At 40.4% G+C, this 26577-nt stretch overlaps 3 pseudogenes; all 3 read left to right on the top strand.

Annotated features, from left to right (window-relative positions):
• On the top strand, window positions 2421-3318 carry OR52B38P (olfactory receptor family 52 subfamily B member 38, pseudogene; annotated as a pseudogene).
• LOC517056 (RNA polymerase II subunit A C-terminal domain phosphatase SSU72 pseudogene) lies at window positions 16021-16704 on the top strand (annotated as a pseudogene).
• A 2022-nt stretch (window positions 16705-18726) lies between these two features.
• Window positions 18727-21890, top strand: LOC107133174 (RNA polymerase II subunit A C-terminal domain phosphatase SSU72 like protein 6-like; annotated as a pseudogene).
• Window positions 21891-26577: the final 4687 nt, after the last annotated feature.

Raw genomic sequence — 26577 nt, 5'->3', positions numbered from 1 at the left:
TGAGCCAAAACCAGATAAAACTGTATGAAGAAAGAGACAAATCCACTATTATAGTTGGAGGCATTATCACCTTTCTTTGACTAATTGATAGACCAGTCTGTCCGAAAATCCACGAACATTTAGTTGTCAGGACAAAACTATGAACTGACTTGATCTAGTAGACATTTGTGGAACGGTCTTTTCAATCATAGCAGAACAAAGATTATTTTCAAGCTCACATAGAATATTTGACAGGCTAGACATCATTCTGGGCCATAAAGCACACCTTAACGTATTTTAAAAATGTCAATCTTTTAAAGTATATTCTTAGACCAGAAATCAATAATAGAAAGTTAGCTTGAAAATCTCTTAATACTTAAGAGATTAAATGAAATATTAATATTTTGAAATAACATGTGGGTTGAAAAATTCCTGAGAGTATTTTTCATAGAGGAGAGATTCTTGAGAATAGAAAGTATATATTCAATTTGTTCCCTACCAGGTCATATATATATGAAGGTTAATAAAATACACATCATAGATATTATAATCATTTATGTGTTTTATTCCACTGAAAACAATTAGATGAAAATTTGTTAAATTAAGACATCAGTATGAATTAAAATTTTGCTCAAGGTTTTATCTAGCAGAGCTATTTCTATAAAGTTTATTTCAGCAAAATTAATGATTTTTATTTCTCCTATGGCTGGAAGTACATGATCACAATGCTCAGAGCAATGTCTGGCTGTCAAAAACAATTAAACTTGGGTAAAAGACTGGGTTGAGAAGTTGGAGATTAGTGACATTGTCCTTACCCAATCAGTAAGAGCCCCAGAAATAAACCTGCAGTTCAACAAAGTCAAGTTTTATTTTACACATTTCAGTAAGGGACACTGAACAGTATAGGGGTGTCTGACCAAACAAATAAAAAAGGTACAGTTATGTGATTTAGAATTGGTTTATTAAAAAGCTGTGTGTAGTTATAACAAAACACAAATTTTTTTGAAGGTGATATTAATTTCATCCTCTGTCTTGAGAAACAATAATGTATAAGAGTATTTGTATAATTTGTTGAATATAAAGTTATTTTTAAGTTAAAAAGTTTATGTATGCATTCATGGTGAGCAGGTAAAACTACTTTAAAAGAATACACAAAAAGCATTAGCATTTTTTCCCCTCAACACTCATAAATGTGAATTTTTGGTGAATAAGCAGTAAATGGAACGATAATCTAGGCTGGCAAATGAAATTAAATACATTACAAAGGTCAAGAGTCACAAGGTTTCTACAAATTGTGCATGGACATTTTCATATTCTCAGGAAAAAATGAAGACTTATGATATATAACTCCATAATATGGATCTTATGACAACTCTAGGGATAAATATAATTCAAATCATCCTTATATGAAGGACAAAAATTTGAAAATCATCTTTACATAATAATTGTAGGCATTAATATAGCAGATTGAAAATAACTTTAATTTTCATTAATTTAACTCAATATTTAATGACATTGTAAGTACAAAGTTGGTTTTGCCGGAGACCTGGGTTTGATCCTTGGGTTGGGAAGATCCCCTGGAGAAGGGAAAGGCTACTTACTCTGGTATTCTGGCCTGGAGAATTCCAAGGACAGTATAATTCGTGGGGTCACAAAGAGTAAGACATGACAGAGAGACTTTCACTTTCCTTTCACAGCTGATTAACAATGTGATAGTTCCCTTTCTCCCTGGCAACCGTAAATTCATTCTGTAATCTGGGAATCTGTTTCTGTTCTGTAAATAAGTTCATTTGTATCATTTCTTTTAAGATTATGCATATACAGGATACCATGTTTTATTTTTCCTTCTCTGTCCAACTTACTTCACTTAGTATGACAATCCAATCCATCCATGTGCTGTAAGTGGCATTATTTCATTCTTTTTAATAGCTGAGTAATATTCCATTGCATATATGTACAATATCTTCTTTATCCATTCCTCTATTGATGGACATTTAGGTTGCTTCCATGTTTTGGCTATTGTAAACAGTGCTGCAATGAATATTGGAGTGCATGTATCCTTTCAGATGGTGTTTTTTCTCCAGATATATGCCCAGGAATAGGATTGCAGGGTTATGTGATAGCTTTGTTTTTAGCTTTTGGAAGGAATATCCATTCTGTTCTCCATAGCAGTTGCACAAACTTACATTCGCACCAGCAGTGTAGAAGAGTTCTCATCTCTCCATACTCTGGAGATGTGAATAACTTTTAGTTAGACTATCACTCACTGAGGCACAGAATATACCCTACTAGCTTTTCATGTTTCTTTTTTACATGTTCACAGATGAAATGTGTGATATATGTCAAAAGTCTTCGTGACTTCACAAAGAATATTCCAGGAAAATCTGAATTTTCATCCTGTCTGAGAGTTTGAGGTGATGTCTCTGGTAGTCTCCACATATATGCTTTCTTTAAACCACACTATTGTTAGCCACACAGCCTTTTGCTTGCTGGGCAACCCTGGCCTTGATGAGCAGCACATGTGGATCTCCAACCCCTTCTTCATTTTCTGTCATCACCCTGCTTGGGAACAGCCTACTGATCTTCATTATCTTCATGGAATGGCACCTCCATGACCCCATGTACCTCTTCCTCTGCATGCTGTCTGGAGCAGACATTGTCCTCTCCACATGCACAGTCCCTCAGGTCTTGGCTATCTTCTGGTTCGGTGTTGAGGAGAGCTCCCTTGATTGCTGCATCACCCAGCTTTTCTTCATCCATTTCACCTTCATTCTGAGTCAGGGATTTTTCTGGTGAAGGCATTTGACTGCTACATTGCCATATGCTACCCTGTGAGATACGCCACTATTCTTACACATACATTGATTGGGAAAATCGGTGTTATCATCTTTCTGAGAAGTTACTATATGATTTTTTCCCAAGATATTTCTTTTGAAAAGATCGACTTCCTGTCAAAATAATGTCATCCCACACACCTGAATTGGCCAAATATGCTTGTAATGACATTAGAGTGAACATCTGGAATGGACTCTGTCATAATGTCAACAGTGGTCTTAGATGTACTATTAATTTTTTGTTTCCTACATTCTGATTCTCCATGCTTTCTTCCACATCCCTTCCCAAGATGTTTGTCACAAGGCTCTCAACATGTGTGGCTCCCATGTCTGCATCATCATTCTCTTTTATGGGCCTGGAATCTTCACAACCCTGACTCAGAGGTTTGGTCGGTACATTCCACCTCATATCCACATCTTGTTGACTAATGTCTACATTCTGGCTCCACTTATGCTGAACCCCATCATTAATGGGATCAAGACTAAGCAAATCTGGAGCAGGTGACTCACATATTTATTCCAAGGCAAAGATAACTTTGGAGGATGAACAGAATTTTCAGCTTTTGTAGGTATCCATGATGTGAGCTGTAGAATTGGTGGGTGAAAACCCTAGTGGTAAACTGGATACTAGGAAACAGTGAATTCTATTCCAGTGGAAGTTCTCCAAGAAGGTTCTGGGACTTACATCTTGTGCAGTCAGATCAACAGAGAAAGTAATACCATGTTTGACTGAGCATGCTATGTCTTATACAGAGCCTGTGAATTTCCAAAGCCATTTATCTTTCATGTCTCTGTCTTGACTTGGTAATAGATGAAATAAATACAGTGTTCTGGTTTTAAATTTGTTCAATTATTCCTCACTGAGTTTCTCACCCTTTGAGACATCTTGTGACATCCCTGGACAATCACATACAAAGGGTACCTTTGTCAGTTATGCAAGATGAATAACTTCTAGAGATATAATGGATAGCATTGTAATTATATTATATATTTGAAATTTTAAGTGGTTTGATCTTAAGTTTTCTCACCACATACAGACATAAATTGTAGTTAAGGGTATAGAATATGTTAATTGGCTTGATTTCTTAATCATGTCAAAATAAATGTATCAAAATAATACATTGTATGCCTTAGAAGTATTAACTTTATATTGGTAAATTATAGCTAAATGATGAAGGAACAAAAAGAGTTCCCCTAAACACAGCCACTAGATAGGTAAATAATTTGGTATTAAGATGATTAAAAATGAACATATCCATAAATATGTGCATACATATTTAGTTGTGTCTGGCATTTGCAATCCCACAGAGGAGCCTGCCAGGCTGCTCTTATCCATGAGATTCTCCAGGCAAGAATACTGGAGTGGGTTGCCATTTCCTTCTCCATGAGATTTTCCTGACCCAGGGGTTGAGCCTGCATCTTCTGCATTACCTGCTTTGACAGATGGGTTCTTTACCACTAAGCCACCTGGGAAGCCTGCTCATAAATGTAGGCAGACATTTATGTAGTTGTACGTTTAGAAAAAGTGAAATATTAGTGAAAGCATTTTTGTGTGTGCCATTATCTAACTTGTCCATAACTTACATCTATAAGTTGTGAATCCTAAGAGTAAGTGTTAATATCGGAAAAGAAAAGGAGAAATGCCTGTAGAGCACTGGTTGTGAACACAGGAAATGTGGTTCCTATTTTTAAGCAAGGAGAGTACACTGGTATGACACTGACTCTTGGGCAAGGGAAACCCATGACAGTCTATTGAGCTGCCTGATTGTAAACAACTCCTGAATCTAGGAACTACAACATGCATTATTCCCGGTTCCTTCTTCAGCAGCATGTTATATTAGAAGATAGAATAGAGTCTGTGCTGGACACACAGGTAATATGACCAGAACCATTGCATGAACCCAAGGCTACACCATTCCCTTTGAAAGAACTGATATAATTGTGCCCAGGAAACACATTCCATAGAGATGGAGCTTACACAACTCCCACAAAGTCTCTGCATGTAACACAAAGGCAGGACAAGGACAAAAATGGCCATAAGTTCAGGGTGAAGTGGCCATCCAGAGTAACACCCAAGAAAAGTGCTTTAAGAAGTTGTCTCACATGTGAATTTTCCCTTCACCTTCTCTGGGCCTTCGAATCTGTATTTCAGCCTGAATAGTGTCCACAAACCCAAATGTCATCCCACCTCCCTGCCCCAGCTACTCGCTTATAAACAACACAAGCTACCCCAACTACCACAGGTATGGAAAGGGTTAACTCTATAAATGGATTCAAGCCTTTTATATAAAAACACTCTCAGGATTACCACATATTTAGACATATATTTCTAATAGTCTAGTCGTGGTAGTGTTAGCCACTCAGTCATGTCCAGCTCTTTGTGACCTCATGGACTCTTAGCCTGCCAGGCTCCTCTGTCCATGGGATCTCCCAGGCAAGGATATTGGAGGGGGTAGTCATTCCTTTCTCCAGTGGATCTTCCTGACCCAGGGATCGAACCTGGGCCTCCTGCATTGCAGGCAAATTCTTTACTGTCTGAGCCACCAGGAAAGCCCATATTTCTCAATAACCACACCCTAAACAAATAAAGTAAAAGCTGTAAATAAAAAGAATGACTCAACAAACATTAATGGATGCCCACTTCATAACTTACCAGATCTAAGCTAAAATCTGGAGATACAGAAATAAATATCATCTTCCCCCTCTCTTAGGAAGGCCATACATTAGAGCAGACAAAAAAGCTAGCAATTAAAATGCCTTGTGATAAATTATGTAGACAACACTGTGGAACATTGTGAGACAAAGGACGGTCACTTTGCCCAGCTGGAAGTAAGAGGAGTTGTCCTATAGGGGCTGATTCCTGTGCTGAATGTTGACCAGTAACAAGAGTTTCCCAGGTCAAAGGACTTGGAAATAGCAAGTAGGCAGTCTGAGAAGTAGAATATGAGGGGTAAGAGAGGGTCCTTAAGGGACAGGTAAGGTGACCCAGGAAAGGCCTTGAATATGAAGGTGCTCAGGACTTGCCATTCCCAAATAGGTCACTTTGGAATAATGATTATTTGGAGTGAAAAAGACAGTGAAAGTAAAAGTCGCTCAGTCATGTCTGACTCTGCGACCCCATGGACTGTACAGTCCATGCAATTCTCCAGGCCAGACTACTGGAGTGGGTAGCCTTTCCCTTCTCCAGGGGTGCTTGGAAAACCGTGAATGACAGGGAGGCTCTCTGACCACGTTTTCTACTTAAAAACAGGTCATACAATTTCCCAGGAGAAAGGTGACCTCCCTGTAGCAGCAGCAGAAGACTGTCCTTGTTTGCAGAGACTGGGAAGCCATGCTGAAATGGATCTGAAAAAACAAGTTTGATAAAATACTTCTTATCTCCCCTTCTTCCTGCCTCCTGTACCATATATTCTCTAGTCACTTCCCCACAACTTACTGTGCCTCACTCAAAGCCCTGTGTCTTGACACTTCGTCACAAAGTTATTTTTATTTCTTTGTCTTAAAAATATAAGAGCTTTTTGGTCTGGTCACTTATTTAGGGCTTCATTCTGTTGTGAAGGTCCTCATACACAGGTAAATATTGAATAAATCTTGTACACTTTTCTGTCTGCTTCATCTGTCTCCTGTCAGTTTAATGTTTAGGCTCAGGCAGAGACCTTAAGCAGGTAGAGGAGGGCGGCTGAGTTGTAAAGAATCTACCTGTAATGCGGGAGATGTGGGTTTGATCCCTGGATTGGGAAAATCCCCTGGAGAAGGAAATAGCAACACACTCCAGTATTTTGCCTGGGAAATCCCATGGACAGAGGAGCCTGGTGGGCTCCCATGGGGTTGAAAACAGACACGACTTAGTGACTAAACAACAACAGCACTATTCACACTAGAGATTTAGACATTAACTGATGTTCATAGTGGCTGTTTGAGAATGTTAATAAGTCATGATCTGACTTTGAATAAAGAAAGTAAAATTATGGTGATTTCATACTTAGGATTTGGTGTGTGTACTTAGATTCAAATTAAGTAGGCTCAAAATTTGGACACTGGAGGTGTCAGCGATGTGTCAAATTATTATAAGCATTTGATCAATTCCTGCTGCTACATTTCCCATTACAAAAAGAGATTCTTAAGTAAATAGGTTTTAGTACAAAATCCATTTCAAATTTTTGCTAAGAAGTATGTATGTGCTATTTCAGCTTATTAGAATTAGAAAAAACTTGCTTTTAATCAATCAATTCAACAAATATTTATTGGATGACTTTATGAACTTGACATTATGCTGGGTGCTAGGTAAGATGCATGCATGCTCAGTTGTGTTCGACTCTTTTTGACCCCATCGACTGTAGCCCTCCAGGCTCCACTGTTCATTGGATTTCCCAGGTGAGAATACTGGAGTGGGTTGCCATTTCCTCCTCCAGGAGATATTCCCAACCCAGAGATCACACCCAGGTCTCCTGCATTGGCAGGTGGATTCTTTACCAATGAGCCACCAGGGAAGGAAGTAAGCCTAAGCACTTACAATCCCTATCTTCCAGATATTTCAATCCATTGAGGAATTAAAATAACAATCAGCTTTCATATAAGTGTAGGCACTTTTGAGTTCTTCAGGATCTCAAAGGAAAAGCCATGTGAGACTGGAAGGGAACATAGGGTTCTTTGATGGAAATGAGTTTAGGCTTGATCTAACAGCTGAATAGATTACTTAGAAGGTGTTTGTAGATGGAGGTTGAAACAGAGAACTTTGAAGGGAGAGAACACAGTTTGTGCAAAGATAATGAGGCTAGATAGAGCCTGCTACCTTCAAGGAACTGAAAGGACTAAAAGATCCTCAGCATGTCTTTCTAACAGGTAAGATTAGAACCATTTTCATTTTTCACTAAACAAGGAAGCCATTAAAGTATTTAAGCACGAGTTACTCTTGATCAGATGTGTGTTTTGCAGGTAGTCTTCCTTTCCCTATCTGTTTAGATTCTCGAGTGGAATGGGGCAGAGGAGCAGCAGAGACTTGAGGGCACATCAGGTATGCAAAGTTTGGGAATGGAAGACATTTCCTTTAAGATACCGAATTTGAAAGCCCATTAACCCTCAGACCTGAAGCGTCCTGGTATTGACTTCCTTTTGTACAACTTTCAGTGCTTTAGGGTTCAAAGTAGGTTCTCAGTCTAGCTGCTTTGGCATCCTCTGGGAGTTTGTTGGAAGTGTATACTCTTGGATCTCACTTTGGATTAATAAATCAGAAATTGCATGTTAGGATGATCCTAAAATAACCTGCTAGGTTATTTGAATACAGGTGATTTGAGTAACATTGCTTATGGCAACCCACTCCAGTGTTCTTGCCTGGAGAATCCCATGGATGGGGGAGCCTGGTTGGCTGCCGTCTTATGGGGTCGCACAGAGTCGGACACGACTGAAGCGACTTAGTAGCAGCAGCAGCAGCTTAAGGTAAATGAGTCTCAAATTTGAATGTTAGATCCACCTGGCTAGTTTGAGGAACTATTGCTATCTAGTTCCCACCACCAGACACCAGGAATTAAAATTTCTCTGAATCTAACAGTTGTTAAAACTCCCCAGAAGCTTCTAATGTATAGTTGTGTACCTAAGAAATAAAAGATGGGACTTTGTATTTTCGGAATTGTCTGCCTCAGGCAGTTGTCCGCAAGCATTGGTGGGCATAGAATCACCTGGGGGGATTGTCATAACATAGATTTTGGCTTCTCCCCCAGAGTATCTGACTCAGTGGGTCTGGGGTCCATATTTACATTTTCCTCAAGTTTCTGCTGCTGCTGCTGCTAAGTCGCTTCAGTCGTGTCTGACTCTATGCGACCCCATAGACGGCAGCCCACCAGGCTTCCCCGTCCCTGGGATTCTCCAGGCAAGAACACTGGAGTGGGTTGCCATTTCCTTCTCCAATGCATGAAAGTGAAAAGTGAAAGGGAAGCCGTGTCCGACTCTTAGCGACCCCGAGGACTGCAGCCCACCAGGTTCCTCCATCCATGGGATTTTCCAGGCAAGAGTACTGAAGTGGGGTGCCATCGCCTTCTCCACCTCGAGTTTCTACTTGATGCTAAAGCTAGTGGTCTGGAGAATACACTTGGAGAAGCAATGCTTTAGAGGGTATAATGATTTCAGAGAATTAGCAATTCACAACCACCTCGCTTAAGAGAAGCATTAAAAGATAATGTGTTGCTTCATAGATTCTTGTCCCTGTAGAAGTATAAAGTCATATGTTTATCTGTCCTTTTTGTTTCTGAACTTCCCTAGTGGCTCAGATCATAAAGCGTCTGTCTACAATGCGGGAGACTTGAGTTCGAGCCCTGGGTTGGGAAGAGCCCCTGGAGAAGGAAATGGCAATCCACTCCAGTACAATTGCCTGGAAAATCCCACAGACAGAGGAGCCTGGTAGGCTATAGTCTATGGGGTCGCAAAGAGTCAGACACGACTGAGCCACTTCACTTTCACTTTTCACTTTCAAGTATATAACATTCACTTAAAAATTAAGATATATGAAAATGAAAATAATTTTAAATGTATTGCATTTCTGTATGCAAATACTTGGGCTTCCTGGGTATCTCAGCTGGTTCAATTCCTGGGTCAGGATGATCCTCTGGAGAAGGGATAGGCTACCCACTCCAGTACTCTTGGGCTTCCCAGTGGCTCAGATGGTAAAGAATCAGTCTGCAATGCAGGAGACCTGGATTTGATCCCTGGGTTGGAAAGACCCCTGGAGGAGGGCATGGCAACCCACTCCAACATTCTTGCCTGGAGAATCCCTATAGACAGAGGAGCCTGGCAGGCTATAGATCATGGGGTCACAAAGAGTCAGACACAACTGAGCGACTAAGCACAGCACAGTAGGTGCAAATGCTCACATAAAGCTGTATTTGAAAGTATGAAAGTAGGCAGAAGCTTTCACCAATTCCTGGTTTTCTTGCACTCCTACTCCTGGGAATATACCCAGACAAAACTATAATTAACAATATAACAATACATCAATACGTGCATCTCTATATTCATAGCTGCACTGTCCACAACAGCCAAAACATGGAAACAAACTAAATGCCCACTGACAGATGAATGGATAAAGAAGATGTGGATGTATACACAATTGAATACTACTCAGCCATTAAAAATAAGGAAAAATGCCATTTACAGCAACATGGATGCAGCTAGAGAGTTTCATACTAAGTGAAGTAAGTCAAAGTGAAAGATAAATGTATGGTATCACTTACAGGTGGAATCTAAAGTGTGACAGAAATGAACATATCTACAAAACAGAAGCAGACTCCTAGTCATAGAGAACAGATGTGTGTGCTTAGGGGAAGGGGGAAGGGAGAGGGATGGACTGGGAATTTGGAATTGGTGATGAAAACTATTACATTTAGAATGGATAAACAACAAAGTCCTAATGATTAGCACAGGAAACGCTATTGAATGTCCTGTGATAAACCATAGTGGAAAAGAATATAAAAATGTGTATATGTGTATTACTGAGTCACTTTATACAGCAGATTGGCACAACATTATAAATGAATTATGTTGTTTAGTTGCTAAGTCCTGTCCAATTCTTTGCAACCCCATGGACTCCCCAACAGGCTCCTTTGTCCATGGGATTCACCAGGCAAGAATAGAGGGTTGCCATTTCCTTCTCTCAGCGTATATACTTCAATAAAAAAAAAATTAAAAAAAGAAATTATCAATATTTGTCCTTAACATATCATGAGATATTTCATGGTCATTACCAACAGGTGGATTTGCTTTCACAAGTTCTTTTTAGGGCAAGGATCCAATAAGTATCTTGAGTATCTGGCAGATGTTCTGCATGAGTTCACCAGACTTAGTCTAGACTGAGACATGGAGAAGTCCTACTCCTGCATTGGCCTCTTGGTTCCATTTTGGAGCACTTTCTTACCAATACCAAGAAGATTTTGGTTCTCCTTCCAAATATGAAATACAGAAAATTCTGTATTGCTGAAACACTAATAAATGATCAGCAGGGATGTAGTCCAGAATGTGACTTTTGTACTGGTGAAAAGTTTTGTAAATTATAGGGCTAAATTTGCACAATCTTATGATTTACATTTTCATTTCAAGAATATCCAACTGTATCTTAGTGCAACAATATTACAGTTATAGGTAAAGTTGCATTGACTGTCAGTTAAAAATTTTAAAATAGACTTTTGAGCAAATCATGAACAGTTCACTGCAGCATTGTAACATTTTATAGTTCATCTAGTTGAGCTGATCCCTGAGATAACTGTAAAATTCTGGTCAGTTCCATCTTTCATTCACTTTGCAAAACCACAGGGCCAGATCTAGGTATTAAAAACCTCCATTGGGTGCCCATTGTACTATAAAGCTACAGGAATCAAAACAGTATGATACTGGCACAAAAAATAGAAATGTAGATCAATGGAACAGGATAGAAAACCCAGAAATAAGCCCATACACCTATAGTCAGTTAATCTATGACAAAGGAGGCAAGACGACATAATATTGGAAAGGTGATTGCTTCAACAAATGATGCAGGGAAAACTGGAAGGCTACATGTAAAAAAAATGAAATAGATCATTCTTTAACTCCATACACAAAAATAAGCTCAAAATGGTTTAAAGACCTAAGTGTTAGACCGACACTATAAAACTTTTATAGCAAAGCATAGGCAGAACACTCTCTGACATAAATCACACCAGCATCTTTTTCAACCCATCTCCTAGAATAATGGAAATAAAAGCAAAAATAAATGGGACATACTTAAAGGCTTTTGCACAGCAAAGGAAACAATAAACAAAACAAAAAGACAATCCAAAGACTGGGAAACATATTTGCAAATGATGTGACTGATAAGGGATTAGTCTCCAAAATTTAAAAACAGCTTATGACACTTAATAGCATCAAAACAAAAAAACTCACTCAAAAAATGGGCAGAAGACTGAAACAGACATTTCTCCAAAGAGGACATACAGATGGCCAAAAGATGCATGGAAAGATGTTCAAGAATGCCATTGAAACATATATAATATCATATAAGAAGCAAATCACCAGTCCAGGTTCGATGCAGGATACAGGATGCTTGGGGCTGGTGCACTGGGATGACCCAGAGGGATGGTATGAGGAGGGAGGTGGGAGGGGGATTCAGGATTGGGAACACATGTACACCTGTGGCAGATTCATGTTGATGTATGGCAAAACCAATACAATATTGTAAAGTAATTAGCCTCCAATAAAAATAAATGAATTGAAAAAAAATTAAAAAAAATAGAGAAATGCAAATCAAAACTACAATGAGATATTCCCTCACACTGGTCAGAATGGCTATCATCAAAAAAAAAAAAAAAATCCACAAACAAATGCTGGAGAGAGTATGAAGAGAAGGGAACCCTCCTGCACTGTTTGTGGGAATGTAAATTGGCACAGCACTATGGAGAATAGTATGGAGGTTCCTTTAAAAATTAAAAATAGAGCTATCACAGTGTTAGTTGCTCAGCCTCAACTCTTTGAGACCCCATGGACTATAGCCTGCCAGGCTCCTCTGTCCATGGAATCTTTCAGGCAAGAATACTGAAGTGGGTTGCCCTTCCCTTCTCCAGAGTATCTTCCCAACCCAGGGATTGCACCCAGGTCTCCAGCACTGCAGGCAGATTTTTTACCTGCTGAGCCACAAGGGAAGCCCAGAGCTACAATATGACTCTGCAGTCCCAATCCTGGGCATATATCCAGAGAAAAACATGGCCCCAGAAGATACACGCACCCTAATATTCATTGCAGCACTGTTTACAATAGCCAAGACATGGAAACAATCTAAAAGTCCATTGACAGAGGAATAGATAAAGATCATGTGGGGCGTGTGTGTGTGTGTATAATATATATACATATATATAATGAAATATTATCCAGTCATTAAAAATAATGAAATAATTCCACTTGCAGAAATATAGATGGACAGAGATTGTCATACTGAGTGAAGTAAGTCAGATAGAGAAGGAGAAATATCATATGACATCCCTTATATCTGGAATCTAAAAAGAAATGATACAAATGAACTTACTTACAAAGCAGACAGAGACTCACAGACTTAGAAAATGAATTCTTGGTTGCCGGGGTAGGGGGGGGCAGGGGGGAAGGGATAGTTAAGGACTTTGGGAACGTCGTGTACACACTGCTATATTTCAAAAAGATAACCAGCAAAAATCAATTGTATAGCACTTGGAACTCTGTTCAATGTTATGTGTCAGCCTGGAGGGGAGAGGGAGAATGGATATATATATATATATATATATATATATATATATATATGGCTGAATCCCTTCGCTGTTCACCCGAAAGCGTCACAACATTTTAATCAGCTATACCCCAATAAAAAATGTTTTTGGTGTTAAAAAACTAAATAAAAATGTAGGGAATTAAATAATAGTGTGTAAGACAGAAAAAAATTACTCTCACTGGGTGGCCATAGTGTTGCTGAGATTTAGTGGTTAATTTGATCTAATCACTTCTGCTTTTCTCCTGATGAGATACATTTACAATCAGATTGAATCAATTAACAATTAGCTATTTCTCTTGCACCCTTTTGCAGTACAAGGATCATCTTCCTGGTCAGTGTCTTATTCGAAATTTTTGTCTATTATTTGATTAATCAATTATGCATATGGTTATAAAAGAAGTACTTAAATGTTTTATATCCTGATCACTCACCTAGAGCCAGACATCCTGGAATGTGAAGTCAAGTGAGCCTTAGGAAGCATCACTACGAACAAAGCTAGTGGAGGTGATGGAATTCCAGTTGAGCTATTTCAAATCCTGAAAAATGATGCTGTGAAAGTGCTGAACTCAATATGCCAGCAAATTTGGAAAACTCAGCAGTGGCCACAGGACTGGAAAAGGTCAGTTTTCATTCCAATCCCAAAGAAAGGCAATGCCAAAGAATGCTCAAACTACCACACAATTGCACTCATCTCACACGCTAGTAAAGTAATGCTCAAAATTCTCCAAGCCAGGTTTCAGCAATACATGAACCGTGAACTTCCAGATGTTCAAGCTGGTTTTAGAAAAGGCAGGGGAACCAGAGATCAAATTGCCAACATCCACTGGATCATCAAAAAGGCAAGAGAGTTCCAGAAAAACACCTATTTCTGCTTTATTGACCATGCCAAAGCCTTTGACTGTGTGGATCACAATTAACTGTGGAAAATTCTGAAAGAGATGGGAATACCAGACCACCTGACCTGCTTCTTGAGAAACCTATATGCATATCAGGAAGCAACAGTTAGAACTGGACATGGGACAACAGACTGGTTCCAAATAGGAAAAGGAGTACGTCAAGGCTGTATATTGTCACCCTGCTTATTTAACTTCTATGCAAAGTACATAATGAGAAATGCTGGACTGGAAGAAACACAAGCTGGAATCAAGAATCCCAGGAGAAATATCAATAACTTCAGATATGCAGATGACACCACTTTTATGGCAGAAAATGAAGAGGAACTAAAAAGCCTCTTGATGAAAGTGAAAGAGGAGAGTGAAAAAGTTGGCTTAAAACTCAACACTCAGAGAACTAAGATCATGGCATCTGGTCTCACGTCATGGGAAATAGATGGGGAAACAGTGGAAACAGTGTCAGACTTTATTTTTTTTTTGGCTCCAAAATCACTGCAGATGGTGATTGCAGCCATGAAATTAAAAGACACTTACTCCTTGGAAGAAAAGTTGTGACCAACTATAGACAGCATATTAAAAAGCAGAGATATTACTTTGCCAACAAAGGTCCATCTAGTCAAGGCTATGGTTTTTCCAGAGATCATGTATGGATGTGAGAGTTGGACTGTGAAGAAAGCTGAGCACCAAAGAATTGATGCTTTTGAATTGTGGTGTTGGAGAAGACTGTTGAGAATCCCTTGGACTGCAAGGAGGTCCAACTAGTCCATCCTAAGGGAGATCAGTCCTGTGTGTTCATTGGAAGGACTTATGCTCAAACTGAAACTCCAATACTTTGGCCACCTCATGCAAAGAGTTGACTCATTGGAAAAGACTCTGATGCTGGGAGGGATTGGGGGCAGGAGGAGAAGGGGACGACAGAGGATGAGATGGCTGGATGGCATCACTGACTCGATGGATGTGAGTTTGAGTGAACTCCGGGAGTTGGTGATGGACAGGGAGGCCTGGCGTGCTATGATTCATGGGGTCGCAAAGAATTAGACACGATTGAGTGACTGAACTGAACTGAACTGAGGGAGTGCTCAGAGCAGTACTTGAGATGTGCTAAAGGACATTGAGTTTGATCAACTCTCTCTAGAATCATTATGAATTTAAAAAATGTCAATGGGCAAAAAGAAAAATGTTCTTTGTAACTTGTGAAAAATGCCAGTCCAGGTTCGATGCAGGAAACAGGATGCTTGGGGTTGGTGCACTGGGATGACCCAGAGGGATGGTATGGGGAGGGCGGTGGGAGGGGAATTCAGGATGGGGAACACGTGTACATCCGTGGCAGATTCATGTTGATGTATGGCAAAACCAATACAATATTTTAAAGTAATTAGCCTCCAATTAAAATAAATAAATTTAAATTAAAAAAAAGAAATGTTTCCAGAGGTTGATTTGACTCTGGTGAATAATCTTATAAATTTAGGAGCAGAAATATGGATATCTTCCTACAGTTTAACACAGTTACCCTTCTGAAGTATCAACAATATGAGAAAAAGATATAGAATAGCCATAGTGATGTTTTGTGTCATTAAATTAGGTATAGGCTTGAAAATTTCAAGTCTGTGAGTAGCCTATTGACTTTGCCTAAATACAAAACTAGCACTATATGCACAAGCAATGAAGGGGTTAACTGGAGATTGCAAAATGCTCTGTGATGGCTGTTCGGGGTAGGCACAAGTTTGAGGTAGAAGTTGGGTGATTTAATCACTGGATTGTTCTGGTGATTGGATTATGTTCTCTGTTCAGTATCCACTATCCAAACCCAATCACTCAAGTTAAAAGGTGGCCTGAGGGGGCTCTTGAGTTTCTGTGGATATGTTCCCTATGGATATGTGTACATATGTAAATATAATTCAATAAACTTTATACCAGAAAAACAAAACAAAACCCCAGTCACTCAAGATTTAACCCAATCACCAATGAAGAGATCTCCACTCATGTAGGGCTAGTGCCTCCGTATAAAAACGTTCTCTGTTTTTTGACACTAATACTCTGGAAGAGCTGGGCCCAGGCCATCCTCTCCCAAGTTTCAGAGTCCCCTCAGCCTCTGAATTCCGCTTATCTGCTTGGAGTCCCAGGTGGTCCCCGCCATGTCCTTCTCCCCCCTCAAGGTGGCTGTGGTCTGCATGAGCAACATGAACAGGAGCATGGAGGCCCACAGCATTCTCAGGAAGAAAGGTTTCAGTGTCAGGTCTTTTGGAGCTGGGTCTCGAGTCAGGCTCCCAGGAACTGCGCGCAACCTCCCTGTGGTTTATGATTTCTCCACCACGTATGAACAGATGCGCAAGGACCTTGTGCGCATAGACCGAGAACGCTATACCAGCAATGGCATCTTGCACATCTTGGGAAGAAACGAGAGAATCAAGCCTCGCCCGGAAAGATTTCAAGAGTGCAGAGATCGCTTTGATGTCATCTTCACCTGCGAGGAGAGCGTCTATGACCGGGTGATAGAAGAGCTGTGGGTCCGAGAGCAGGAGACTTGCCAGCCTGTGTATGTGATCAACGTGAATATGGACGACAACACGGAGGACGCCACCCTTGGGTCTCTGATCATCTGTGAGCTCTGTGAACGCCTCCAGCAGGCAGAGGACATGGAAGGCAGTCTGGCTGAGCTGCTCCTGGCAGTGGAGAGGAAAACAGGAAGGAGTTTTCTGCACACGGTCTGCTTCTACTGAAGAAGAGAGCAAACCATGGCTGACTCTCGGCTTCCTCCCTTTACCTTGGTCACATTAAATGACACCAATTTGTGCATTAGTCTTCAAGATTGGCTTAAAGTGTTTCCTAAATCCTTTCGAAACATAGTCCTCCCCTCTGATTTTGATTAGAGTTTTGTAACTGAAAGTGGGTTCTGGCTGCTTACTGCTCAAAAGCCAATAAAGAGGCAAGTTTAGTGGAAAGGAAAGTTTATTTTGATCCTGGCAACCAGGTGGAGGGGGCAGGGGAGTATAGTTCAGGGAAAAGGACAGACTCCTCTCCAAAGACTGACTCTGCCTCTCTGACAGTCAGTAGGCAAGAGTTTTTATAGACAGAGGGGGCTACATGCAGAAACAACCATGATAGTCATCTTGACATTGGTCATGAGCTGATTTGATCTGCATCATCTTGATTTTTTAAGTTCAGTTAATCTTCAGTTCTATGGTTGGTTTGTTCCTTTTATGAGCAATTTCAAAATTGTGGAAGCTAATATCATGGATGGGGCCAGTCTGGTGGCTCAGTGGTAAAGAATCTGCCTGCAGTGCAAGAGACACAGGTTCATTCCCTGGGTCAGGCAGGTTCCCTGGAGAAGGAAATGGCAACCCATTCCAATACTCTTGACTGAAAAATCCCATGGACAGAGAAGCCTGGCAGCTACTGTCCACAAAATCGCAAAAGAGTCTTAGCAACTTAGCGACTAAACAACAAAAACAGCAAATGTCATGGCAAATGCCTAGTCATTGTGTAGTTAACCCACGGGGCATGTGTTTCAGTATCTATAAGATAGCTCACAGAATATGTCTCAGAATATTATCTACAGCACTTAAGGGAGAACTAAAGATACTTAACTATCCTTAGTGACTAAACTATTATTTAGTTTTGTTAGACAGTTTTCCTTTGTTTCTGCCTTTTCTCACTTCTGTGATTAAGCTTATTCTTTTTCTTTATTTTTGAATGTGCTGGGTCTTCCATGCTCTGTGTGGATTTTCTTCCTTGCAGTGTGCAGGTTTCTCTTGGTTTGAAGCACCAGCTCTAGGTGGGCAGGCTTCAGTAATTGCAGCACGCCAGCTTAGTAGTTGTGGCCAATGGGTTATATTGTCCTGTGGCATGTTGAATCTTCCTGGACCAGGGATCAAACCTGTGCCCCCTGCACAGGCAGAGAAACTCTTAACCACTGAACTACCAGGGAAGTTCCTAAGGTTATTTTTTGACTAAAGTTGTTTTCACAGACAAAGGCTGAATGAGGACCTGGCAGGGAAGGCCCATAAGGCCCTGATCCATTTCCATTTGCTCTATTCAGTTCATGCCCAAGATCTAGTTCTTCATGACTTATAGGATCCCTTCAAGTCTGGGTCACTGACTGTAATAAAATTTCACACTATATTTAAGTTGTGACTGCTTTTCCATTTATGCCTGGTGTTTGTAAGACTTTTATCTTACAAATGTTCTGCTTCCCTTGTATCCTTGAAGCTATTCTTTGTACAAATTCCCAGGGACTTCCAAGTTCCAGTCAAGGCTCAGAAACTCCTGCTTTGAGGCAGTTGCTCTCAAGTCATGGTGTACATCGCAATCATCCGAAGGGCTTTGTGCATGACAGACCTCTGGTCTCCACTCCCAGAGTTTCTGATTTGGTGGTCTGGGGTCCAAAGTTGCCTTTCTCACACATTCCAGGTTGGTGTTAATGCCCTGGGTCTGAGATTCACACTTTGAGAAGACCAAGTGTGTTTTCTAAGGTAGGACTATGAATATGACAATCACTCTAACTTTTGGAGGAACAGGGACATAAAATCTGTGATGTACAAAATGAATGTTTCTCTTGCACCATTTTGAAGGAACAGGACTGTCCTTATTGTTTGATGTCTTGTTCATAATTTTTAGATCAATATGCTTTGCTCTGTTAATTCTGCAATCTAACAAAGGAATGGAACTAAAAATGACTATATTTCAGTATAGAATGGTCAGACAGCTCTCTACTTGAAGACATGAGAAAGTTAATGGTGGCTGCTCCAGTCCCTGGAGAATCGTCATGAATTCGAGAAAATCAAATGGAGGGTAGGTGGTATTCTTGGAACTCCTGAAATATTATCTGCAGGGATGTTTTCCAGGAGTTTCCTTTTTACACAGGTGAATAATTTTATTACTTTATGGGCAAAACTATGTGTATCTTCCTGTGATTTAACACAATTACAATTCTAGAGCATCAGTTGTAGGAAAGAAATATGGAACAATTCTTGTAATTGAATGAAGTGTAAGCTTGGAAATTTCAAACATGTTTTTCATATGCATGTTCTCGGGTCACTGGAAGGGTTGATGACAAGCTTTGGAATAGTCTGGGCATTTTGCCTAATATCATAAGTTCAGTTCAGTTCAGTCACTCAGTCATGTCCAACTCTTGCAATCCCATAGACTGCAGCACCCCAGGCCTCCCTGGCCATTACCAACTCCTGGAGTTTACTCAAACTCATGTCCATTCAGTCGGTGATGCCATCCAACCATCTCAACCTCTGTCATCCCCTTCTCCACCCACCTTCCATCTTCCCAGCATCAGGGTCTTTTCCAATGAGTCAGTTCTTCGCATCAGGTGGCCAAAGTATTGGAGTTTCAGCCCCAGTCCTTCCAATGAATATTCAGGACTGATTTCCTTTAGGATGGACTGGTTGGATCTCCTTGCTGTCCAAGGGATTCCCAAGAGTCTTCCCCAACACCACAGTTTAAAAGCATCAATTCTTCGGTGCTCAGCTTTCTTTATAGTCCCACTCTCACATCCATACATGAATACTGGATAAACCATAGCTTTGACTAGACAGACCTTTGTTGGCAAAGTAATGTCTATATTTTTTAACATGCTGTCTAGGTTGGTAATAACTGTTCTCACAAGGAGTAAGCGTCTTTTAATTTCATGACTGCAGTCACCATCTGCAGTGATTTTGGAGCCCCCCCAAATAAAGTCTTCACTGTTTCCATTATTTCCCCATCTGTTTGCCATGAAGTGATGGGACCAGATGCTCTTATCTTAGTTTTCTGAATGTTGAGCTTTAAGCCAACTTTTTCACTCTCATCTTTCACCTTCATCAAGAGGCTCTTAGTTCTTCACTTTCTGCCATAAGCATGGTGTCATCTGCATATCTGAGGTTATTGATATTTCTCCCAGCAATCTTGATTGCAGCTTGTGCTTCATCCAGTCCAGCATTTCTCATGATGTACTGTGCATATAAGTTAAATAAGCAGGGTGATAATATACAGCCTTGATGTACTCCTTTCCCGATTTGGAACCAGACTATTGTTCCATGTCCAGTTCTAATTTTTGCTTATTGACCTGCATACAGATTTCTCAGGAGGCAGGTCAGGTGGTCTGGTATTCCCATCTCTTTCAGAATCTTCCCAAGTTTGTTGTGATCCACACAGTCAAAGGCTTTGGTGTAGTCAATAAAGCAGAAATAGTTATTTTTCTGGAACTGTCTTGCTTTTTTGATGATCCAGTGGATGTTGGCAATCTGATCTCTGGTTCTTCTGCCTTTTCTAAATCCAGCTTAAACATCTGGAAGTTAACAGTTCATGTATCGTTGAAGCCTGTCTTGGAGAATTTTGAGCATTACTTTGCTAGCGTGTGAAATGAGAGTACAATTGTACGGTAGTTTGAGCATTCTTTGGCATTGCCTTTCTTTGGGATTGGAATGAAAACTGACCTTTTCCAGTCCTGTGGCCACTGCTGAGTTTTCCAAATTTGCTGGCATAGTGAATGTAGCACTTTACAGCATCATCTTTTAGGATTTGAAATAGCTCAACTGAAATTCCATCACCTCCACTAGCTCTGTTTGTAGTGATGCTTCCTAAGGCCCACTTGACTTCACATTCTAGGATGCCTGGCTCTAGGTGAGTGATAACACTATTGTGATTAGCTGGGTCATGAAGATCTTTTTTTGTATAGGTCTTCTGTGTATTCTTGCCACCTCTTCTTAATATCTTCTGCTTCTGTTAGGTCCATACCGTTTCTGTCCTTTATTGTGCCCATCTTTGCATGAAATGTTCCCTTGGTATCTCTAATTTTCTTGAAGAGATCTCTAGTCTTTCCCATTCTGTTGTTTTCCTCTATTTCTTTGCATTGATCACTGAAGCAGGCTTTCTTATCTCTCTTTTCTATTCTATGGAACTCTGCATTCAAATGGGTATACCTTTCCTTTTCTCCTTTGCCTTTTGCTTCTCTTCTTTTCACAGCTATTTGTAAGGCCTCCTCAGACAACCATTTTGCCTTTTTGCATTTCTTTTATAAGTGGAGATTTCAAAACACAGCCACAGGGTAGTGACACCCTTGCCCAGAATTAGTTGTTAAAGATAATTTAACACCAGATTGTTCAGATGACTGAATCTAGTTCTCTAGTCTAAATCCACTATCCAAACCCAATCATTCAAGAGTTAACCCACTCATCAATCAAGAGTTCTCTACCCACTTCAGGGTGATGACTGCATATAAATCTTGTCTCTTCTTTGACACTATACTAGTTACAAGAGCTGGACTCAGGTGCCCATCTCCCTGGTTTCAGAGTTCCCTTGGGCCCTGAAGCCCACCCATGCAGCTGGAGTCTCAAGTGGCCACCATCATGCCCTCCTCCCCATTCAGCATGGCTTGGTCTGTATGAGCAACATGAACAAGAGCATGGAAGCCCACAGCATCCTCAAGAAGAAAGGATTCAATGTCAGGTCTTTTGGAGTGGGATCCTGTATGACACTCCCAGGACTGGCACCCTCCCTGTGGTCTATGATTTCTCCACCACAAATGAATAGAAGTGCAAAGACCTTCTCCTCAAAGACCAGGTATGCTATAGCAGCAGTGGGGTGTTTCACACACTGGGGAGAAATGAGATAATTAAGCCTTGTCCAGAATGATTTCAAGAGTGCACAGATCCCTTTGATGTCATCTTCACCTGTGCTGAGAGAGTGTATAAAATGGTGGTGAAAGACCTGTGTGATAGAGAACAGAAGCCCTGGCAGCCTGTGCATGTGATCAACTTGGATGTAAAGGACACGCTGAAGGCAGCCAGCCTTGGTGCTTCAATCACCTGTGAGCTCTACCAGGGTCTCCAGCAGGCTGATGACATGCAGAGCAGTCTGGCTGAGCTGCTCCCGGCAGCAAAGCAGAAAACAGGAAGGAGCTTTCTGCACACAGTCTATTCTACTGAAGATCTTAGGTGATTTTCAGCTCCCTTGTCAGTAAGAACTTTAGTATAGACTTTTGGGCTAGTGGATATTTTCTCTGAGAAGGGTCTTCAAAATTCTTTTGTACTAAAAGCTGTCTGTATGATTTTTTTTTCAGGTGCATCCCACTCAGGCAAGAAGTGGAGGATAAAAAGGTTTCATGGCAAACAGAACACGAACTGTAAGTAGGCATCAAAGTCCCTTCAATTTGAGTTTGAATAGTGTGGAGACTTGCCTTCCAAGGAATAATTTAGTGTTCACACGTCTCTGCAAATAAGTCAACCTCAGTGACTCCATTTTAATGATCAACAAACCAAGGCTCATAATAGGTTGCTGGACAAGTGAACTGTCGAAGGATATTTCAGAAAATGAAAAACAGTGTCTGTTTTATCCATTTATAGTGATAACAATCCTTTTGCTTTTCTGGCATGTGTATAAATGTGATTTATTTATTTATTTTTTTAGTGAGCTAGGTTTGTATTGAATGTTTGAACTTCAAAATATTTTTATTTTTAAGATCGGATGTCCTTTTCTAATGCGAACTTTAATAGAAACTCAGGGTGCATAATGAATTGTATTTATTACTAAAATTCTGGCACGATTTGTTCAATCAAATAACTCATTAAATGTAACAAAATGAAATAAACCTTCAAATTTAAAGAAAAGCGTCATCTCATTTGTGGTAAGGAATGCATATTACAAAGTGAAAGTGAAAGTTGCTAGGTCGTGTCTGGCTCTTTGCTACCCCATGGAAGTTAGCTTGTCAGGCTCCTCTGTCCATGGAATTCCCCAGGCTAGAATACTGGAGTGGGCTGCCATTTCCTCCTCCAGGGGATATTACAGATCCAGGAGTCGAACACGGGTTTCCTGCATTGCAGGCAGGTTCTTTACTGTCTGAGCCACCAGGGAAGCCTATTACAAAGTGAGTGCCTTGGTTTCTTATTGTTGAAGACAAACGGCTTCCATGGAGAAAAGCATTTTTTCCTAGTGAGAACTTTCTTCATGCTAAAAGCATTCATTTGTTGAGTACTGTGCTTCTGTGAAAAGTGGTTCCTTACTCCTGGGTAGTGAAATATTCTTGGTTCTGATGAACAATGGCACCAAGTCCTGGGTGACTTTGCTGTTGTTGTTGTTCAGTCACTAAGTCATGTCCAACCCTTTGTGACTCCAGGGACTGCAACACACTAGGCTTCCCTGTTCCTCACCATTTCCCAGAGTTTGCCCAAGTTCATGTTTATTGAATTGGTGATGCCATCCAACCATCTCATCTTCTGTCACTCTCTTCCCCTTCTACTGAGGGAAAAATGTCAAAATATCTAATGTGGAGCTGGGGTTTCAAATAAAATAAGAGAAAGAACGGGACTGAAAATATTTTTTTGGAGAAAGAATTGTGGAACATTTCCAAACTCATTAAAAGATATTTACAGATCCAAAGATTCAGCCAACCTCAAGGAGCATAAAAACAAGAAGCTATGCCTAGGCCCATGAATATTGATATAAAAAGCAAGATTGAGGGGAAAATCTTGAGTGTAGCCAAAGGAGGCAGGCAAATATGAGCATGTCAAAATTATTTTGATTTACATGTGGTCTGTTAAGCACTAAGTACATATAATTATATATCCTTAGGCAACAATATCATTATTCAAGTCTCTGAAATTTGAAACTCATGGAAAAGCTGAGGATGGGTATAACTTTAGTGTAAACTATTTCATGGGCTTCCCTGGTGGCTCAGGTGGTAAATACCAAGTCTGTCTGCAATGCAGGAGACCTGGGTTCAATTCCTGGGTTGGGAAGATCCCCTGGAGAGGGGAAGGGCTAGCTTCTCCAGTATTCTTGCCTGGAGAATTCCATGGACAGAGGAGCCTGGTGAGCTATAGTTGATGGGGTCGGAAAGAGCCAGACATGACTGAGCAACTAACATTTTCAATTTCAAGCTATTTCATGAAGAAGAAATGTCAAAAATTGCTGATACATATTAACTGTAAGCTTCATATTTTTATTGAAAATAGATTTAACACAATCCCTTCACTGTTCACCTGAAACTATCACAAAACTGTTAATCCACTATACCCCAATATAAAATAAAAACTTTATATTGTTTTTTAAAAATGTACCAAGTACAGATAAGCTTAAGGGTAATTTTCATTAGTAGGCAAACTCAGGGTTATCATTTGTGTTTATGAACACAGTGGAGCCAAGTAGCAATTATTATTTTACTTGAAATTTTCAAAGGAGAAGAGAACGCAGGCAGAATTCACATGTAAATGATGTCCAGTGCAAGATAAAGGACAAAATGACATCCTACTTTTACAGTAATTAGAATAGAGAAAAGTCGTGATGAGTTACCATAGGGGACAGAGTTGATGAGGCTTGCTAAACTCAAGAGAATCTGAGCTACAGGGTTTAGCACTAGACTCACATTGACAGCCTCATTTCAGTTTATCAAAACAGCATTTATCACATTAAATTTATATGCCCTTGATTTTTTTTTTAAACACTAGCTTAGGTGAAAAACCGTTTCTTTATCAGAGCATCTGAAAGAAGTAAGAGAGAGAAAAGGAGCAGGAGGAAGTGAAGAAGATGTGAAGATGTCTTAGAGACAGCACATTTGGGAAGAGGGTGAGGCTGGTGGAGACAGTTCTGTCCCTGGAGTCCTGGGATAAGTGCTGCTCTCAAGGGCTCACATCAAGGAGAATAAACAGCCCAAATCCTGCCATGCAACTAGCTGACTTATATATCCCATTGAACATCTGTTCCTGAGGATTCATCCTAAGGCCAGGGAGTGATTAGACGTCTACAGGTAGAGACGGTTTAAGGATCAAGGTAAGGACTGGGCAGGTGTTATGTCCTAAACAGCCTAGAGGGGCAGGACCCTTGGAGGATGTTAATATGTGTGGAATGATACTAAACAGAGGTACTTCTAGCAGAAGTGAAGGGTGAGATCTGGAAAAGGAGGTTGAGAGTATATGAACCAGGTGAAGTTACTGAAAGTTAGCAAATTAGCAGATCAGTTCAGTTCAGTCACTCAGTCATGTCTAACTCTTTGTAATCCCATGGATTGCAGCATGCCAGGCTTCCTTGTTTATCACTAACTCCTGGAGCTTTCTCAAACTCATGTCCATCGAGTTGCTAATGGTGTCCAACCATCTCCTCCTCTGTTGCCCCCTTCTCCTCTTGCCCTCAGTCTTTGCCAGCATCAGGGTCTTTTCCAAATTAGTTGGTTCTTCACATCAGGTTGTCAAAGTACTGGAGCTTCAGCTTCAGCATCAGTCCCTCCAATGAATATGCAGGGTTGATTTCCTTTAGGATTGACTGGTTTGATCTCCTTGCAGTCCAAGGGACTCAAGAATCTTCTCCAACACCACAGTTCAAAGCATAAATTCTTTGGTGCTCAGCTTTCTTTATAGTCCAACTCTCACATCCAAACATGACTACTGGAAAAACCATAGCTTTGACTAGACGGACCTTTGTCAGCAAAGTAATGCCTCTGCTTTTTAATATGCTGTCTAGGTTGGTTATGCCTTTTCTTCTATGGAGCAAGCATCTTTTAATTTCATGGCTGCAGTCACCATCTGCAGTGATTTGGAGCCCAAAAATAAAGTCTGTTACTGTTTACATTGTTTCCCCATCTATTTGTCATGAAGTGATGGGACCAGATGCCACGATCTTAGGTTTTTGAATGTTGAGTCTTAAGCCAGCTTTTTGACTCTGCTCTTCACTTTCATCAACTTCAGTTCTTTGCTTCTGACATGTGTGGTGTCATCTGCGTATCTGAGGTTATTGATATTTCTCCTGGCAACCTTGATTCCAGGTTGTGCTTCATCCAGCGCAGCATTCCTCATGATGTACTCTGCATATAAGTTAAATAAACAGGGTGACAATATACAGCCTTGATGCACTCCTCTCCCTATTTGGAACCAGACTATTGTTTCATAATAGTCTAATTCTAACTGTTGCATCTTGATTTGCATACAGGTTTCTCAGGAGGCAGGTGAGGTGGTCTGGTATTCTCATCTCTTTAAGAATTTTCCACAGTTTGTTGTGATCCACACAATCAAAGGTTTTGGTGTAGTCAATAAAGCAGAAGTATATGTTTTTCTGGAACTCCCCTGCTTTTTGATGATCCAGTGAATGTTGGCAATTTGATCTCTGGTTCCTCTGCCTTTTCTCTGCCTTAGAAAAGGAGATATCATTCATTAAATAACAGGTGCCATAGAATTAGGCTTGACATAATAAATAGAAAACAAATGGTCTTACTGTAGATCACTCTTGGCAAAATATGAGAAAGATGTTGAAAATGAGAAGGATCTGTGTGGGATTTCCCCAGGCAGGGTGTGGGAAGGAGCTTTGGGGAGCTGCCAGGGAGACTTGCTTGTGTGTAAGAAATAGGAGGAGGCATTTGAGTAGGGTGTTAAGAATTAACTTGTTTCAGACTGAAGTCACTCCATCGGGACACCAGTCCCATAGGCAAATTCCCTAACCCTAGATTTCTGGCTTCTTTCTATGGCTCTGACTTTAAATATTTCCCTCTTAGTCCCTGTCTCCACTTCCTGGCTGTGGTGAACTTTTGCAATGCTCTAGGGCTTCCCTGATAACTCGGTAAAGAATCTGCCTGCAATGGAGGAGAGCCTGGTTCAATTCCTAGGTCAGGAAGATCTGCTGGAGAAGGGAAAGGCTACCCACT

The sequence above is a fragment of the Bos taurus genome, chromosome 15 (assembly GCF_002263795.3).
Source record: "Bos taurus isolate L1 Dominette 01449 registration number 42190680 breed Hereford chromosome 15, ARS-UCD2.0, whole genome shotgun sequence".
NCBI classification, from domain to species: Eukaryota; Metazoa; Chordata; class Mammalia; order Artiodactyla; family Bovidae; genus Bos; species Bos taurus.
Note: the sequence above shows the minus strand (reverse complement) of the source record. Positions and strands in the feature narration are given on the sequence as shown.